Below are 18,749 nucleotides of genomic sequence, written 5' to 3' on the forward strand. Positions count from 1 at the left end.
GGGATATCTGTGTTCTGTACTGACTGTATCTACTGATGATAATGCTAATGTGAACTGTATCCCTATAGTCAGAGAATTCCTAGATGTCTTTCCAGACAATTTGCCAGGAGATTTGATTGACAGGGAGATTGAGTTTACTGTTGACGTGGTTCCCAGAACACAGCCGGTTTCTAAAGCTCCGTACCGAATGGCTCCAACTGAATTGAAAGAACTGAAAGTGCAACTGCAAGAACTGTTAGACAAAAAGTTCATTAGACCCAGTACCTCACCATGGGGTGCGCCCGTTTTGTTTGTAAAGAAGAAAGATGGCTCATTGAGATTGTGTATAGATTACCGTGAACTGAACAAGGTAACTGTGAAAAATAAATACCCATTACCACGCATTGATGACTTATTTGATTAGTTACAGGGTGCTCAAGTGTTCTCTAAGATCGATCTCAGATCGGGATATCATCAACTGAAGGTTAAACCGGAAGACATTGATAAAACTGCTTTTAGAACAAGGTATGGCCATTATGAATTTTTAGTTATGCCATTCGGAGTCACGAATGCCCCTGCTGCATTTATGGACCTTATGAACAAAATTTTTAAACCATACCTTGACAATTTTATTGTTGTATTTATTGATGACATATTGATTTACTCCAAGAATATAGAAGAACATGAACATCATCTGAGACTTGCCCTACAAACCTTAAGAGAACAGAAACTGTATGCTAAACTGTCTAAATGTGAATTTTGGCTTGACCATGTTATGTTTTTGGGACATGTTGTTAGCAAAGATGGGATTTCTGTTGATCCGCAGAAAATTGAAGCTGTAGTGAACTGGCCTAGACCAACGAACGTGACTGAAGTCCGAAGCTTTTTGGGATTGGCTGGATATTACCGAAGATTTGTCAAAGATTTCTCCAAGATTGCTTTACCGTTGACTCAACTGACTCAGAAGGGGATATCATTTGACTGGACTGATCAAAGAGAATCTGCTTTTCAGGAGTTGAAAACTCGATTAGTGACTGCACCTGTTCTGACTTTACCTTCAGGTACGGATGGTTATACTGTATTTAGTGATGCTTCTCATAAGGGTTTGGGATGTGTTTTAATGCAGAATGGGAAAGTTATTGCTTATGCTTCCCGACAACTGAGACCGCATGAAAAGAACTACCCGACCCATGATCTGGAACTTGCTGCAGTAGTATTTGCACTGAAAATCTGGCGTCACTATCTGTACGGGGTGACATGTGAAATTTACACCGACCACAAGAGTTTGAAATATTTCTTCACACAGAAAGAACTGAACATGAGACAGCGGAGATGGCTAGAACTGATTAAAGACTATGACCTGCAGATTTTGTACCATCCGGGAAAAGCCAATACCGTTGCCGATGCATTGAGTCGGAAAGCAATTGGAAACGTAGCATGTTTGCTTACCGGACAGAAAGAGTTGCTTTGTGACCTTGAAAAATCTGAAATCGAAATTGTTTTGCGAGAACAAGGTGGAACCTTAGCTGCTATTTCTGCTCAACCAGCACTGATTGAAGAAATTAAAGAGAAACAGCAACAGGATGACTTCTTGAAGAAGATCATCGAAGAAAGAGAATCTAAACCGAGACCGGGATTCAAATTTGAGAACAATGTACTGAAATTTCATGAAAGACTGTGTGTACCAAATGATACTGAACTGAAAAGGAGAGTTCTGCAAGAGGGCCACAATTCGAAATTGTCGATCCACCCGGGGAATACGAAAATGTATCAAGACCTGAAACAGAATTTCTGGTGGCCAGGAATGAAGAAAGAAATCGCCGATTTTGTATCCAAATGTCTTCATTGCCAACAGGTCAAAGCTGAACATCAACGACCTGCCGGACTATTGCAACCCTTACCCATACCAGAGTGGAAATGGGAGCATATCACGATGGATTTCATCGTTGGGTTACCTCGCTCCAGAAAAGGTATGGATTCAATTTGGGTTATTGTTGATAGACTAACCAAATCTGCTCACTTCTTACCTGTCAAAACAATTTATAATGCGGACAAATTGGCTGTTATCTATATTGATGAAATTGTGAGACTGCATGGAGTGCCTGTGTCTATTGTTTCTGGCAGGGATTCGAAGTTTACATCGAGGTTTTGGCAAAGTCTACAGACTGCATTGGGTACTGATTTGAGGCTGAGTAGTGCCTATCATCCTCAGACAGATGGCCAGTCAGAAAGGACCATCCAAACTCTGGAGGATTTACTGAGAATGTTTGTCCTTGATTTTCAGGGGGACTGGGGAAGTCATCTGCCATTAGTTGAATTCGCCTACAATAACAGCTACCATTCGAGTATTGGTATGGCGCCTTTCGAGGCATTATATGGCAGAAAATGTAGATCTCCGATTTGCTGGGTAGAAATTGGAGATGGGCCTTTGCTTGGCCCCGAGATGGTTTATGAAACAACTGAGAAAGTAAAACTGATACAACAAAGATTGAAAACTGCACAGAGCAGACCGAAGAGTTATGCTGACGTCAGAAGACGAGACAGAGAGTATGAAGTGGGTGATCACGTATTTGTAAAAGTGACACCGATGAAAGGCCAGACTCGTTTTGGAGTCAAAGGCAAGTTAGCACCGAGATACGTCGGACCATATGAGATTATTGAGAAAATCAATCCGGTGGCGTATCAAGTTGCGCTCCCTCCTGAAATGGAGCATATGCATAATGTTTTCCACATTTCGATGTTAAGAGATTATCTCCGGGATCCCTTCCATGTAATAGAGCCTACCCACGTAGTGTTGAGTGATGACTACACTTACGAGGAACGGCCTATACAGATTGTAAACAGACGGATCAAGAAACTGAGGAACAAAGAGATCCCGCTAGTGAAAGTCGACTGGCAGAACCATGGTGGCATGTATGCCACTTGGGAAAGGGAAGATGACATGGCTAAAAGATATCCTGAACTGTTTCCACTGAATCCTGCTTTCGTCCAGAATGAAGGTAACTCGAGTTTAGAGGACTAAACTCTTTATAAGGAGGGGAGACTGTAACAACCCTCATACTGTTTACCGATTAATGACTGATTGATTACCGATAACCATCGATTACCGTTAAACTGAATTGATTATGACTGATGATTGAACTGATTAAAAGTACTGAACCGACTGACTGAAATTGAAACTGAATTAGCCAAGTATAACTGTTGTGTTGCACATTCTATCTGTTTGATTGATTAATTATCTGTTCATGTCTTTGTGTTTAAACTGCTAATTGAAGGCCTTATTGACGGCCGAATCCGGAATTGATTGAAGTTTTATGATCATCATAATTAATGTGATTTTATAGTAAAGTTATCTGAAAAAGGGATTAGGTATGATTAAATTAGATTAAAACGAGTTAATTGCAAAGTTTGCCGTAATTACCGACTTGCCACTAAGTGGGCCATTATCTCACACACCTTTGAGCCTTGTATACACTCATACACTTGAATCAAAAACCATTTCCTCATCCCTTTTTCCTTACACTAGCCGACCAAGAGAGGAGATAGGAGAGAATTGAGCTCAACTTGAGAATTGCTTGCTAATTGAAGTGTGGATTGCTAGATTGAACCTCAAGACTAGTAATTAAGGAACCTAGGTATGAATTTCATCCTTTTGGTTTGTCTTTAAGTTGATTCTTGCATGGTCCATGTTTAGTTGTAGAGCTAAGTCATGTTTTAGTTCATACATGTTGATATAGAGCATAATTCATGCTTGCATGTGTTCTTGGTTGAATTTGGAGTTGAGTTCATGGCAAAATGGTGCATGCATGTCCATAATTGTGTAATGGTCCATGTTTTCAACTTGTTTTTGGATCAATTGGCTCCTTAGAGCATCAGAGTGGAACTTCCAAATGATTTGAATTCATGCATGTTTGCGTGTTCATATTGTTCATGAAATTGGTTTAAATTGAGTTTGAATTAAACACCCTTGGGCTTTGATTTCTTAAAATTGAGCTTTGAAACATGTTATTCTATGTGTTTATAAATGTTTTCTAGAAAATGGGCCCAAGAGGATCGGTTTTGATGCTTTTGAACTTGGTTTTTGGCTTGGAGGTGCAATCTGGAATTTCCAGATTTTGCATTTCCGCTCGAGCGGGGGAATTGCCGCTCGAGTGTGGAATCCGAGCATCCAGTATCTCTGCACTGTTTTATAGTCCGCTCGAGCGGAGGATTGGGCGCTCGAGCGGAGTCATGTCTCAAGCTCGAGCGGGCGTCGAGCGGAGATTTCACCAATCCAGTACTTTTACAGTACGCTCGAGCGGAAAAGTTTACGCTCGAGCGTGTACCTTTGTTGCATGTCCGCTCGAGCGGGGAAACATGCGCTCGAGCGGGACTTTGTTTTTCTGAAAACTTCGAGACTGTTTTCTGATCACATCTTTGCACCCTCATCCCATTCTAGGCATTCTTAGACCTAGTTTAAGGCATCTTATTGAGGATATAGATGTAGAACACACCGAGGCAAATTAGGGTTTAAGTTGTTATCTTTCCCAACTGTGTAGCTTAGTGTGTGTTCAACCTGTGAACTGTGTAGGGTTGGCGACTGGGGAGGCACGCTCTAGCATACTGTAACCCAAACTCTGTGAGTAACAGCTGTGTAAAGATATGTTCAAAATGATTATTTTCTGAACAATTGAACTGTACTGCTCTCTGAACTGTTACTGTTAATTGAATAAATGTATGTCCTCTATTCTGAACTGTATTGTGGCATCCTTAGCAACTACTGTTACTGACTGTTACTGTTACAGAGATCTCTGTCGGTTTCCTCGTGGAACCACTACTGTTTACTGATTGATGGCCATCAATACTGTTCGGTCTTTAAGACCTACTGTTTACTGCTATGCTAATGGATGTACCACATATGATTGAATAACTGTTCTGACTGAAATACTGATTTAATGGACTGTTTTCATTACTGTAAGGACATTTCATTCATAACCCCTTTACGCATTATGTTATTCACTGGGCTTTAGCTCACTGTTTATATATATATGTAGGTGCTCAGCCACCAGATCGGAGCTAGGAGCGTGGGTTAGACTCCAGTTTTGTCAAGCCAGCCTATGTGCCTCACTGCGAGGTTCCGAGCCTATCGTGTTAAGGCTTAAGGGTGTTTTACAATTTCCCCTTCTGTACCGTCTACTGTTCTGTATAGACTGAATGTTTACTGTACTGTTATCAAGGGATTAGGTCCCTGTACTGTGTGACTGTAAATTTTGTATAGACTGTACTGTTTGTATATGTGAATGCATGAAAAATCTTTTTGGCATACAGACTGACATAGCTCAATGGACATTATTCATTTACTGTATTGGCTTCCGCCAGGCCCTGTACTCTGTTTTACTGTACTACTATTCTGCAGGCCTGTGGTAATCTCGGATTTTGTTAGCTTCCTTTTTATCTTTGGGGAGAGTGCGAGATTTCAGAAAAGCAAGTATCGGATCCATCCAGCTTGGCTCTAGGTTGCTGCAGAGGACTGGAGATGTAATGCTTGGTTCTGGCACGAACTCAACCCAAACTTTTCTAGCGTCTTTGGTATCTACTGATGAGCTGAGGCAGGCCAGAACATCAGCATGGTTGTTTTTGTACGGACTGATTCGTTCCACTCGTATAGATCAATTTTTTTTGAGTAGATCCTTGGCCTTGCCTTCATACATAGCCATTCTTTCATCTCGTGCTTCATAGACCCCAGAAAGCTGGTTTACCACCAATTGGGAATCGCTGAAAACAAGAAGTTGCTCTGCACTGAAGTGTTCGACATTGCGTAAGCCAGCCAACAGTGCTTCGTATTCCGTCTCATTGTTAGAAGCCTTCCAGCCAAGCCTAAGAGCCTGCTTCCAAATAAATCCTTCTGGTGACATAAGTACTACCCCTGCTTTCGAACCTCAGTTATTGGATGATCCGTGGACATAAAGCTGCTAGATGTTTCCAATAAAGAGTTTCCATGCTTCTGAAGCGCATTGTTTTCCCAGTTCGGTGGTGCGTGGCACCTGTGCCGAATTGGAGTTCTCAGGCTCGGTACTTTGAGTGGGAGCAAATTCTGCGATGAAATCTGCCAAGATCTGGGCCTTGATTGCTATCCTGGGTTGATATTGAATATCAAACTCACCAAGCTCTACCGCCCATTTTGCTGTTCGGCCAGAGAAATCAACTCAGCTGAAGACAAATCTGAGGGGGAATTCAGTGAGGACATTGATAGTATGCCCCTGGAAGTAATGTTGCAACTTTCTTGAGGCAGTAAGCAATGTGTAAGCTAACCTTTCCAAGGGTAGATACCGTGTCTCGGCATCTAGTAGAGTCTTGCTAACATAGTATACTAGCCTCTGTTCCTTGTTAACTTCTCGAATCAATACTGCGCTTACGGCGTTGTTTGAGACTGCCAGATATAAGTACAGTTCCTCCTCTGGTTCTGGAGTAGATAGAATAGGTGGTGTACTGAGGTATCTTTTGAGACTTTGTAACGCTTCGGTACGCTTAGGACTCCATTCAAACGCTGCCTTTTTTCTTAGTAGCTGGAAGAAGGGCTTCATCTGATCTAAAGACTTACTGATGAACCGATTCAGGGCGGCCGCCATTCCGGCCAACTTCTGTAGCTCTTTAGTCTTTGTTGGTACTTTAAGCTCTTATATTGCTTTGATTTGGTCCGGATTTGCCTCGATTCCTTTGTGAGTGACTATGTACCCGAAGAACTTCCCTGTTCTTACCCCGAAAGTGCATTTCGAGGCATTAAGGCGAAGCTGATGGTTTTTCAAGATATCAAAAACTTCTCTTAAGTCTACAAGGTGGTTTGTAGCGAGCTTGCTTTTTACTACCATGTCATCTATATAAGCTTCCATAGTCTTTCCAAGTTGGTCCTTGAACATTCGAGTGATCATTCGCTGGTAGGTTGCCCCGGCGTTCTTGAGGCCGAACGACATTACTTTGTAGCAATATGTGCCCCTTGGAGTGATAAACGCTGTTTTCTCCTTATTTGGACCGAACAGTGGTATCTGGTGATAACTGCTATAAGCATCCAGAAAGCTCATATGCTCATGGCCTGTTGTTGAATCCACTAGCTGATTGATGCGAGGTAGAGGAAAACTATCCTTGGGACAAGCTCTGTTCAGGCAGGTGAAATCAACACAGACTCTCCATTTTCCGTTCTTCTTTTTGACTACAACTGTGTTGGACAGCCATTATGGGTATTGAACTTCTCTAATCGCTCCTGATGCTAAGAGCTTTTTGACTTCGGCAATTACCGCTTCAATGTGCTCAACTGAGGATCTTCGACTTTTCTGCGCGACAGGCCGAGTGGAGGGATTGATGTTAAGTTTGTGGCAAGCAAATTCTGGGTTCAACCTTGGAGTATCATATGCTGACCATGCGAATACCTCCATATTTTTCCTCAGCAATTCCAACAGCTGAAGTTTCTCATTAGCGCCTTGCGAGGTATCGATAAGGAAGTACTTTTCTGGATCATCCTCTTTTACTAGGACTTTCTCCAAATCCTCTACCATTTTTTTCCTCTGGGACTCCTCCTATATCTTCTAAGACTGGCTGTTCGGCCACTTCCACTGTCTGTACCGGGTTGTAAAGTTGTTTAGCCTTCATTGCCGCCATGAAGCAATGTTTGGACGCAACTTGATCCCCTAAAATCTGCTCTACTCCGTGTTCTGTTGGGAAACGGATGAGCTGGTGGTAGGTTGAAGGGACTGCCTCTATTTGGTGAATCCATGGTCAGCCGAGTATGGCGTTGTAAGGAGAAGGTGTGTTAATAACTAAAAACTCTATCTAGAGGGTTTTCGTTCCTGCCACAACCGGCAACACTATTTTGCTAAGTGGCCACTCTTGCTGTGAATTGAAGCCAACTAAGGGAGTTACAGTTCGGGTGAGGTGCTGCTCAGAGAGACCGAGCTTTCTAAACAAGTCATAATATAATATGTCTGCTGCACTGCCTTGATCTTTTTTGATGTGAGCTCTACTGACATGACCTGCTGAATTTGCACAGCCTTAGCAATTTCTTCTTCTAGTGCCTCTTCGCGTTTCTGGGTCGTTGTTCCATGAATCACATTTATTACCAGCCGAGGTGGGTGCTTGTTGTTCGGTTCTTGTGGTGGGTTCCCCGGCTCGGCCACTGCTTTATCCTAATCAATGTAGTCTCGGAGGTGTCCAGCTGCTACTAGGTATTCCAGGTGTTACTTCAGTGCTCTGCAATTCTGAGTCATATGCCCTATGTCTTGGTGATAAGTGCATCTGAGCTTCTGATTACGCCGAGCTGGATCTCCCAACATTTTCAGCGGCCAAATAAAGAAGGGCTCTCTCTTGATCTTTTCCAAGATATGATAGATTGGTTATTTGAATACAGTCACGACTGCTTCGTGAGATTTGGACTTGTCCACCTCGTTCACTGTGAGTCCCCGGTGTTCCCCTTAGTCCGTTCTCTTCTTGTGCCGAGCTATTTGTTCTGCTGACATTACCTCGATGGGAGATCTGGTCATCTTCGAGGCGAGCATACTGCTCAATCTTGGCACACAAATCCTTCAGTGCTGTGGTCGGGCGCTTGATAAGTGACTGTCTCAACTTACTTTCAGGGCGCAGACCATGTTTGAAGGACATAACAGCCATCTGCTCACTGCAAACGTTTTCCTATAAGTCATTGTACTCTTCCCAATACCTCCTCGCATAATTGCGCAGCGTTTCTTCCTATTCCTTTCAAAGACCGAATAGTGTATCTGGCTCTTTCGGGATCTTTGTGTTGGAGATGAACCTAGCTAAGAACTCTTCGGAGAGCTACTTCCAATCATAAATTGATCTAGCGGGGAGTCGATTGAACCATTGGAGTTCGAATTCTCTTAAGCTAGACGGGAAGACTTTGCACATTGGTGCCTTGTCTCGGCTCCATAGGGACATCATCTGTCTATAATGGCCGATGTGCGTTAATGGGTCTGACTTCCCATCGTACGACGTGAACTTTGGCGGGGTGAATTTCTTGGGAGGTCTCATGGCCTCGATTTCAGGAGAGAAAGGGGAGGAGACAAGCCTATCCAACGCTCGGTGCTCTCTCTGGTGGATGGTACGGTCTAGATGATCCCGACGTTGCTCATTCTGCTTGTTGCCAATCAGCCAAGTACGAAGGTCTTGAGGAGGGTACTCAGTCTGTTGGCTAACCGTCTTCTGCCTCTTAGCCCTTCTCTGGCGTGACCCACGGGTGTGGCTGCTCGCCGCCTCACTTTGTACCGGGATTGGCTGGTTCTGTTGCCCAGAATCGTTTCTGGGGATCTTCTTCACCGGTGGTTCTCTAGAAGAGCTTCTCTGTCGCAGGCGAGAGGGCTCTACGTCAGTCATTTTCTCCGTTGGATCGCCCAGCACCCTTTTGACTTGCGCTTTCAGCTCTTGTATCTCTATCCCCATGGGTTCTATGATTCGATCTCTGTAATCCTTTTGTAGAAGAAAGTGATGAGAAGAACCTCCAGCGAAGGGCAATCGATGCTCAACAGATTTGGGGGTCCGGTTATTGTTCTCGGTTTGTTCTTCTAAGACTGTTGGTAGTGCCAAGCCTTTGTCCTTTGTCTTCTCCGTCTGTGGAGTATGGGCTGAAGGTGGGATGTCCTCAATCCCCATCGCTGGAATCGAGTGCAGAGCTCTGAGACAAAGCGTCCACGTTCACCGCACCAATTGTGCGTACTGAATACTGCACTTGATGATTGTGGATCGGAGCTCCGCACTTGATTAGACTGTTTGGGAATTGAGGCCTTGCAACAAGGAGCACCGTCAGAGCTGCCCGGCTGGGGTTGGTCGGATAACCCCTCCGGTGTGGGGATGAGTAATTGGGGAAGGAGAAAGATGCTCCCTAAGTGTAGAGAGTTCAGTTTTAGTAAGTAGGGTTTAGCTTAGATCAGTTACCTTCAATGTGATGTTAGTGCGATTTATATAAAACTCCTTGTTTGTTGTCCAAGATGGTTTCATGAAGCTCTGGTGCTGCCAAGTTTCCTTTTAGTATTGCTCAAGGTGGGGGACCATCTGGTAGTTGTCATGGGGTGCATATATTTATTGTAGTCATGTTGATAACAAACCACATTCCTCTAGTTTAACTGTTTCTGTGATTCTAGTTGTAGGGGACCAGCTAAGGTGGCATCTTGCACATGCATATACTCACAGCTTCCACATTTCTTTGGGAGGTTTCCTCAGCTCGGTACCGTTATACCTCGGCTCGGCCCTTTGCGAGACTACTGTAGGGATTGGTTGGCCCATTCGGATATCTGTGTATGGAACTCGGCCCACTTTGGTTCTGATGATGGGTTTGACCCATCAATTCGGCCCATAGAATGAGTCCTGTAGCTCTGCCCTAGCCCAGTATCGCAGCTGGATTGGCCTTTCCACTGCGAGTTGAGTCCGCTTGAGGACTTGGGTGGACTATTGGTAATGAAGTTGGGCTTAGTTGGGTTGCCTACATACTCACCTGACCCATTTGTATTTGGGCTTAGGAGATTGGACCGGCCCAAGGCTCGGATCCAACCCATTTCATATTTTGCCCCTTCAATTACCAAACCGTAAACCAATCATAACACATCATCAAATTTAAGATGAGTACAACGGTGGCTTAACATTTTCTTCTAATAACAATGCATACTTGTATATAATATATAATGTAGGGTCTATATAATTGATTTGGGTACTAAATACCAATACATGAAGTAACAATTCTAGCATAATGCTAACAGAAATTTAAGTTACAAATAATTTGCAACCACAAAACTTACCATACAAACCATTATTTCTTACCTACTAACAGTCATAAAGGTTGGCAATATAGCATCAACTTTGCACACATTTCAAATAGCTATCAAACACTAGAAAGACAGACATACAGTAACAACAAGAGAATAGATCCAAAACATGGTTTATTTTAAGCAGAATAAGTTTAGGAATTCAGCTGCCCGAGCAACATTTAGTAAAAGCCACAACCCTGAGTGTTGAGGAACCTATTGTCCCAAAAACCACAACGACAGAGTTTTTTAAAAGTCTAAGGTGTGTTTCAATTCATGATCAAAAACCTGCTAAATATATATAGAAGCTTCTTCAGCTTCTACAACTTGGGTTCTAATGGAATCCTCATAGAGGACCCTATCATGTCATGCAAAGCAACATCATGAGAAACACAGGTTTCTCATGAGCTTGCATATTATTGAAATGAACTTGTCTCATGGAGGAAGAAAAGGAAAACAAACAGTATAAGTTTTGATAAAAAATGGAACATAGAGAAATTTAGAGGGATCAACCAATCAGCAAATGACATCTGATTTGAGAGCCCTGAAGGTGATGATCTCTCTCTCAATTGGCCAGTGCAACTCTCTAACTATTTTGCTTTCCTCTTCACCCAATCTCTTATCTTCATCATCTCTTTGCTATTGTGTTCCTAGTTGCGACTGTTAAAGAATCTAAGTCTCTCATCATTTCTAGAAAATTCAAATTTTTTTCAAAGATCTCCGAATTTTCCGACAACATTCTTGAACCCTCTCATACAGTCAGGTAAAGAGCATTAAAGTTCTTCATCTCTAGGCTTTTATTTTTCTTAAATTTCAAGCTTCCCATTAAACAATATGCTTCCATTTGTCAGATCAATTTGTAGGAAGAATATGTTGATGAAGAGGATCTTGGGAAGTTGGATTGCGGACATCAGTTTCACTTGAACTGCATCAAACAGTGGCTCATCTAGAAGAATTCTTGTCCCATCTACAAAAGGAAGGGAAATTAGTTCTTTTCCAAGAGTTGTCTCCAAAATCCATCCCTTTGTAAAGCTATAGGTGAGTGCAATTTATAAGCATCTCATGGTGTAGGATGGAGCCCATGTGCAAGGCATGTGGGAAATATTCCCTTTAACTATCTTGTCCGAGGAGGTGACCTCTTCGAGGATGAAGAAAACCCCGAAGAGGAGATCAACCTTTGAGAACCCTTGTTCTTAGCCACACCTAACCAATGATCCCCCAATTATCCCAAAGGGTTAGGGGTAGTTCTAGAGGACGCCTTGCCACAGAAGGGTCAGGGGTAGTTCAAGAGAACACCCTGCCGCAAATATTACTGAGTCTTAGGGACCCCCTAGATCGTGCTACCTCGACCCGGGTATAGGCTAGTTTAATCAAAGAGTGAATTTATCTCCACTCACTGTCCTCGAGATCGGGTCCTTTGTTCGGACTCCGTTATGCCCGTGGTTCTGGTGTGTAGATCCCGGAAAGCTCCGAGCCCACAAGTGTTCTGGAACTCATTAATGGAGCGACTTCTAGATTGTGTCCGAATCCGTTTGAAGCCCAGCGTTTCGGATTTCTAGGTTCGTACATTCAAACCCTTTCGAGTCCGAGCTCAAATAGGTCTCTAGGTTCGTGGTTCCGAACCCTTTCAAGGCTAAGCAAATACCTCGGAGAATGGATCTCCTCCAAGGGTTTTATCTCTTCTGAAAGCAACAGTTAACCTCCTCAGACACTTGTATGATTTGGACGTTCTCGAATGGGCTTATTGGGCTTTCTTTAGAGACATATGCTTGAAATGTATCCTCCTCGGCTCAATTTGTTGACTTTTTTTGTAGGCCCATTCAATAGAATTCACTTGGCCTATTTGGCAATAATTTCTCTGAGCTCACCAATTTTTGGGCTTTGATTGGGCCCAGTTAATTTAGCGGGTACAAGTTAACCCCTCTTACATTGACAAACACAACACTATTTGTCCTCCATTGGAAGTCCTGATTTCATTGATTGATGCCTATGCTGCTTCACACCCCCCCCCCCCCAAATAGCATCCTCACCCAGTCCAGTGTTCATATTACCAATTTGCACTTCCAAGGACAACAATTCCTAAACCTAAGCCCAATATTTATGAGAAAATCTTTAATGATAATGAGAAAAAAATGCCAGGTAAACATTTACTTCAATTCTTGAAGTGTTACCTCATAAGTCATGTTGTCCACATTGAGACGCATATCTTCATGCACATTAGGCTCATTAAATATTAGGCCAACAATCATACCATCCTAGCACACCACCATCCAAGCAAGCTGTATAATACATATTGATGAAATCAAAACATGTGAAAAATGTTATTTTGTACACTTTTATATAGTCGAGATATACAATGGTAATCAATAATGTAGTAAAAAATAGTTGATTCAGTTTTAGCAGGCAATTAATGACAAATAATATTTGTATATTTAGAGAACATAGACAAAGTAACTCTAGCAAGTTTCTATTCATTTCCCAAAGCAAGCACAAACTTGATAATTGAAGTATAAAAAAAACTTAGCAAAAGACCATACCTCATTTTGCAAGGCGGTAGCACCAGCTTGTTGTAGGATTTCCTAAGCTTGGCGAACCTGCTTATGGAAAAACAAAGATAATTAGAGCTCTGACTGGAGAGTTGAGACAATTGTGAGATATTATAAAGAAAAATACAATACAAACTAACAAACGTACAAAATTTTCTTACTACGTGATGTTTCATGCAATAAACAAAGCTTTGGAATCTAATACAGGACAAAACCAACCTCAATAATGTGTATTACAATAAGTTGGATACCCACCATTGGTGTAGGACAAGAGTAGGCTTTTCTATTTAATTTTCCAATAAGGTGTATATTACAAATACAATAAGATTATGCTTGAATCATGAATTTGGAAAGGAAAACGAAAAATGAAGGAAATAAAGGCGGTGTTTGGGAAGCTTGGCCACAGGCTATTTTAGCCTTAATTGTAAAAAAAGCCTTTTAGCCCCTAAAACCCATTGATTTAAAAAAAAAAAAAATATAGGGCGTATCCTACACTGTCAACGTGATAGTGTAGGCACAAGGATTGACAACCCAATCATTTCAAAGAGTAAATGACAATTTTGCCCTTTCAAACTTATTTTTGAAAAAAATGAGATTAGGAACAAACTTGTCATTTCAATCTAAACATCATTTCAAAAACATTTTTTAATACACAACCCAAATAAAAATCCATCCTATCTTCCCAAACACAAAAGCTAAAATAGCCTACTAAATTAGCCAAAAAGCCAAAAAGCCTAAAAATAGCCACTTCCCAAACACTCGCAAATCTAAATTTTTTCTCGTCTTTTCCTGTGCCTTTCCAAATTCAACATAGTATAAAAAAATTCAATAAGAGAAATGCATGAAATAAAACCAAAAACATGGTTTATGAGATGCTTAAAACAACATAGCAAGAACATCTTCCATAGGAAACTTTCCTTAAAAAAAAAAAACAAGGGATTAAATTACAAGTACCATTCTAATTCTCCTTGGGTCAACAATGAATTGCTCAAGAACATTTTCCATAGGAAACTTTCCTTAAAAAAAAAAAACAAGGGATTAAATTACAAGTACCATTCTAATTCTCCTTGGGTCAACAATGAATTGCTCTAATGCAACCAACATTGGATGGATGACAGCATTTTGTCCTTCTGCCCTCATCATTACAACTCTAGGTGTTGGATGGACTGCCTGAATTGCCCTTTGGTTATCAGGTCTAGATACAAGGATGCCGCTCATGGTAGTATAAGTACTTGGAGTTGGCTGATGGTAACCAATCCGGCCTCCAGACACAACACCAGATAAACTCGTCATAAAAGGAGGTAGCTAGTTAGTTGTAGTGCCATTTTGAGTACTATAGTTCCCCGAGAAGGTTTTTAAAGGCATTGCACACTGTGCTGGGTTCTCTTCTTCTTGCAATGTATCTGCTCCACTTGCAAGAATGATTGGAGGAACATATGAAGTACTTCTAGTGTCTGGATTGACAATGGAAATAGAAGGCTGCAAGGTTTGTGAGGTGTTACCAACATGTGTAAAGGATGACATGCTTGAGGATGGAAATTCTTCTTCACTACCTAGATTTATCCTTTGGCGAGTATTTCTCTCAAAAGTTTGAAATTCTTCCAAGCTCTCAGTGGTTTCAATATTGATGTCTGGAGAAGGCAACCATCTATGCTTTGCATTGGATTGATCCATTCAATCAATAAAAAAGATGCTTCGACGTTCCTTCAGGGTTGACTAGGGTTTTACATACAAGACTTCTCAGCAATCTTGAAATTATGTCACCAAAATTAGTAATCTATAGTAACATGTTTAGAAATGAGCAAGAATAATAATTACTTAGAAAAAGATATACATATACAAGTATATTAATGAACTACGAGTTCCTGAAAAATCTTTTAGTTACCTAGAATATAATAATAATGAACAACACATATCATTTAACATCAAAAAAATATATATGAAACAAACAAGATTTACACAAGGGAGAAAAAAGAGAGGGGAGAGAGGGAGTTCTAGTACAGAATGTGAAAAAATAAAATCAATACTTTTGGGAGCGAAGGAAGAACCTCTAAAAGATTTGAGTTAAGAACTCCTCAGTTAATGGAAATTATGAACTAGAATGTCAATTTTACTTACTATCTACTAAATCCATTGACGATTTGTAAATTTAAAACAAATTATTAATATCATGCATAGATTTAGGATTGCTAAAATATCAATCAATGCATGAACCATCTAGTAGCTATATTGAGAACCACCTTTCTTGAATGATGCCGAAGATTACTTAACCATAGGAATCATTGTATAAATCATAAAATTGTCAACAATATAACTCTATGAAATGTTAGATAGATCATGAAGATTAGTTAGTTCCTACTCTAAGAAAAGATCCATGAAAGAAATTATAAGTTTTAAAGGAAAGATCATACTAACAATATATTTTTAATTGATACTCTCTCTCTGTCTCTAAAAACCTCCACCCCCGGGCCTCACTTTTGACCGGCCGGCCGCCGCCTTTGGCTATGGCGGTCGGCTGGTCCAGCTCCCTCTTGTGTTTATGTGTTGGTTTTTCCTTTTAGTAACTTGATTCCCACAATGTTTTCCCACTTAGGTGTGTTTCGATGCTGCTGATCTTAAACTTTTTGGTGTTTGATGCTCATTTTTGGATGATTCATTAGGGTTGTATGTTTTGTTTCACCAGGGGGTGCTTGGAATAGGGGTCAAAACAGAGTAGAAGGAGGTCGGTTTTGGACCGGAATAGAGGTTGTTCTGATCTGGTTAGGTTTTTCATTCGGGCGCTCCTTTGCGAGTGGGAGTTTGAGGGATGAACTCTGGTTCGGATCTATGGAGATGCTTCGGTCTAGATTTAAGATCTAAGATTTCAGATCTACATCCAGATCTTCGATCCAGATCTAAGATTTCATTCGAGCGCTTCTTTTCGAGTGGGTGTTTGAGGGGTGAACTTCATCCAGATGTATGGAGGTGCCTTGGCGGTTGTTTGATGTTTTGGGTTGTTAACTTTGGAGCTTCTGCAGTGGGTGTGTTCGGAGTTTGGATCAGAACAGATGTGTCCGACCATGGAACTGGAGATGGCAGTGGGTCTTGTTTGGCAATGGCAATGGGTCTTGTTCGGCAGTGGCAATGGGTTTTGTTCGTCCTCGGGTGTGTTCGGTTGCTATGAGTGATCGGAGATTTGAATCGGAAAAAGAAGTGTTCCGATCGTGGAAGTGGGGATGGGTGTTCTAACGAGGGTCTTGGTAGGCTCGGCTCGTAGTGTGAGTTTATTGTTCAGGTGCTTGCATAGAAGTTGGCCTTCAAAGAGGTTGCTAGCATGGAGTCAAATGATGGATACATAGGTAAGGAGGATGGTGTACCAGGGAAGGTACGAAGCAATGTGGAGGATGATGATGATGGCAGGAGCAAGGTGGTAGGTGAGCCCGTAAGGGGCAACAGCAGAGTGGAAGAAGTGGCTGATGATGGTGTGTCAGCATAGGTAGAGGAGGTGGCAAATATTCATTTGGCAAGTGTTACCAAGCATAGGCCTTGGCAGGCTTGGGTCTTGGTATTAGTGGCGTGGGTCTTGGTATTGGTGGGCTGCTGAAAGGTTTTTAGGTTGGGTGGTGTGGGCATTGGGAGTGTAGCAGGCGTGGGTCTTGGCTTTGGTGGCGTGGGTGGGTCTTGGCAGCACAGGTGAATTGGGAGTGCAGCAGCATTGGGAGTTAGTTTGAAAAGCTTGGGTGTTTTGGTGTTGGTTATTGGGTTCGGGTTGTGTGGGTTGATTTTGTGGGGAGTCTTGTATTTTATTTTTTAGTTAAGTTCTTAATTTTTTTTGTTTAAAAAAAAAAATTCGTGAGGCCAAGGGGTTAGTTGTATGGATGCGAGTAGCAGTAGTAGGGGTAATCTGTATTTTTCGAATCTCTCTCGATGCATGTTATCTTTTTATACCTTTAATTTCAAGTTGTTAATAAAATTTTTCTTTGCTGATAAAATAAATAAATAAATAAATAAAAAAAAAAAAAAAAAAAAAAAAAAAAACAGGAAAGATCATACTAACTTATCCCGATAGTCCAAATTGTGAAATTGAGTGTATATATGTGATTTTCAGCTAATCAGCTTGACGATCTACACATACATGAAAAAAAGAAAGATTCCAGTCAAGAAAATAAGGAATTTGCCCATGACACAAAATTTCAATTAAAAAAGAAGAAGAAGAAGAAGAAGAAGAAGAAGAAGAAAAAAGAACAATCACAGATACAAACTGGGCTTCACTATTAAGAATCAAACAACGAAATCAGAGAAAAATGGTTCACAGATTATCAATCAAACCATAGATTTAAAAAAAAAAGAAAAGAAAGGAGAGAGAGAGAGAGAGATTGAATTCAAGAAAAACAATCTTACCCCTTCAAAAGCTTCAAGAGATCTCTCTTCGTGTTTCTCGGTTTTTCTTTGTATCTGTCTATCTATCTGTTTCGATTCCTTCACCTTTTTCTATGCCTCTTTCTTTCTCTACACCTGTTTCTTTGTCTGTCTCTATCTCCATTTCTCTGGAAAATCTTTATTGGTTGAAGCAAGATCGTAAAGATGATAGATAGTAGTATTTTGAAGGGATAGCGAGTGTGAGTGGGGTTGTCAAATGGGATTACTGTAATCTGGACAATTTTGAATTTCCAAATAGGAATCGAAACCATAATTGCATACCAAAACAGACAACCCCATTCACACCCATTTGTAAACTCAGCCATAGAGAGAGCATCGTTGTGGCTAATTCAATTCAATTTGCCCCTCCCCTCCCCTCTCTCTCTCTCTCTCTCTCTCTCTCTCTCGGGTTCTAGACAAACATCCTCTTCGTCGCTTTGCTTTTCTCTGCTTCGTGTCTATCTCTCTATATCTTTCTTCAAACTTGAACCATACTGTGTGTGTGTATGCTTGCTCATCATCAGCTAATATTAATTGCTCACTTTGTACTTTGTTTGGGAACCTAGAGTAGGAAAACAAAAAATAAATTGTGATTTACACTTTCGTTATGTTATGGGTCTAAATTTCTCAATTCCATAGTGTTATTTGAGCTAGCAGGCCCATTATAGGTCTCGTTTGATGATCTAAATTGTTTATTTTATAAAATTTGTGTATATCACTCACACGCAAAAGTCTTGATTTAACAAATCATCTTGAAATTTTAAAAATACATTTAACAGTAAAAAGACATTCTTTCTTTATTGTAGGATAATTTAATGCTGTTAATTTCAACATGCCATCTATGAATCTCAGTAATTCCTCCCTACATGTACTGGGATTGTGTTGTTCATGGATGACACTATAACCTTGGTTTGAGGCATCTGTCTCTACAATCTTCTTTCAATTAGGGTTAGAAACAGAAAGACATAGTAATTGTTTGGCCTTCAATTTTATTTTCTTAACGGCCTTGGTGTGTTCATCACTCTAAAGGAAAGTCTGATGTAAAGAG

The 18,749-nt window shown here is 41.0% G+C and overlaps 1 long non-coding RNA gene across 1 annotated transcript; it reads right to left on the reverse strand.

Annotated features, from left to right (window-relative positions):
* Positions 1 to 12,926: 12,926 nt before the first annotated feature.
* LOC145823525 (uncharacterized) lies at positions 12,927 to 18,185 on the reverse strand. Its single transcript, XR_014365809.1, has 3 exons — positions 17,684 to 18,185; positions 13,295 to 13,351; positions 12,927 to 13,036 (listed from the first exon to the last, which is right to left on the reverse strand). It is a non-coding gene; the product is annotated as an uncharacterized LOC145823525 (long non-coding RNA).
* Between the last annotated feature and the right edge of the window lie 564 nt (positions 18,186 to 18,749).

Source organism: Camellia sinensis, chromosome 4 (assembly GCF_055761805.1).
Source record: "Camellia sinensis isolate YWXY chromosome 4, ASM5576180v1, whole genome shotgun sequence".
In the NCBI taxonomy this organism is placed as follows: Eukaryota; Viridiplantae; Streptophyta; class Magnoliopsida; order Ericales; family Theaceae; genus Camellia; species Camellia sinensis.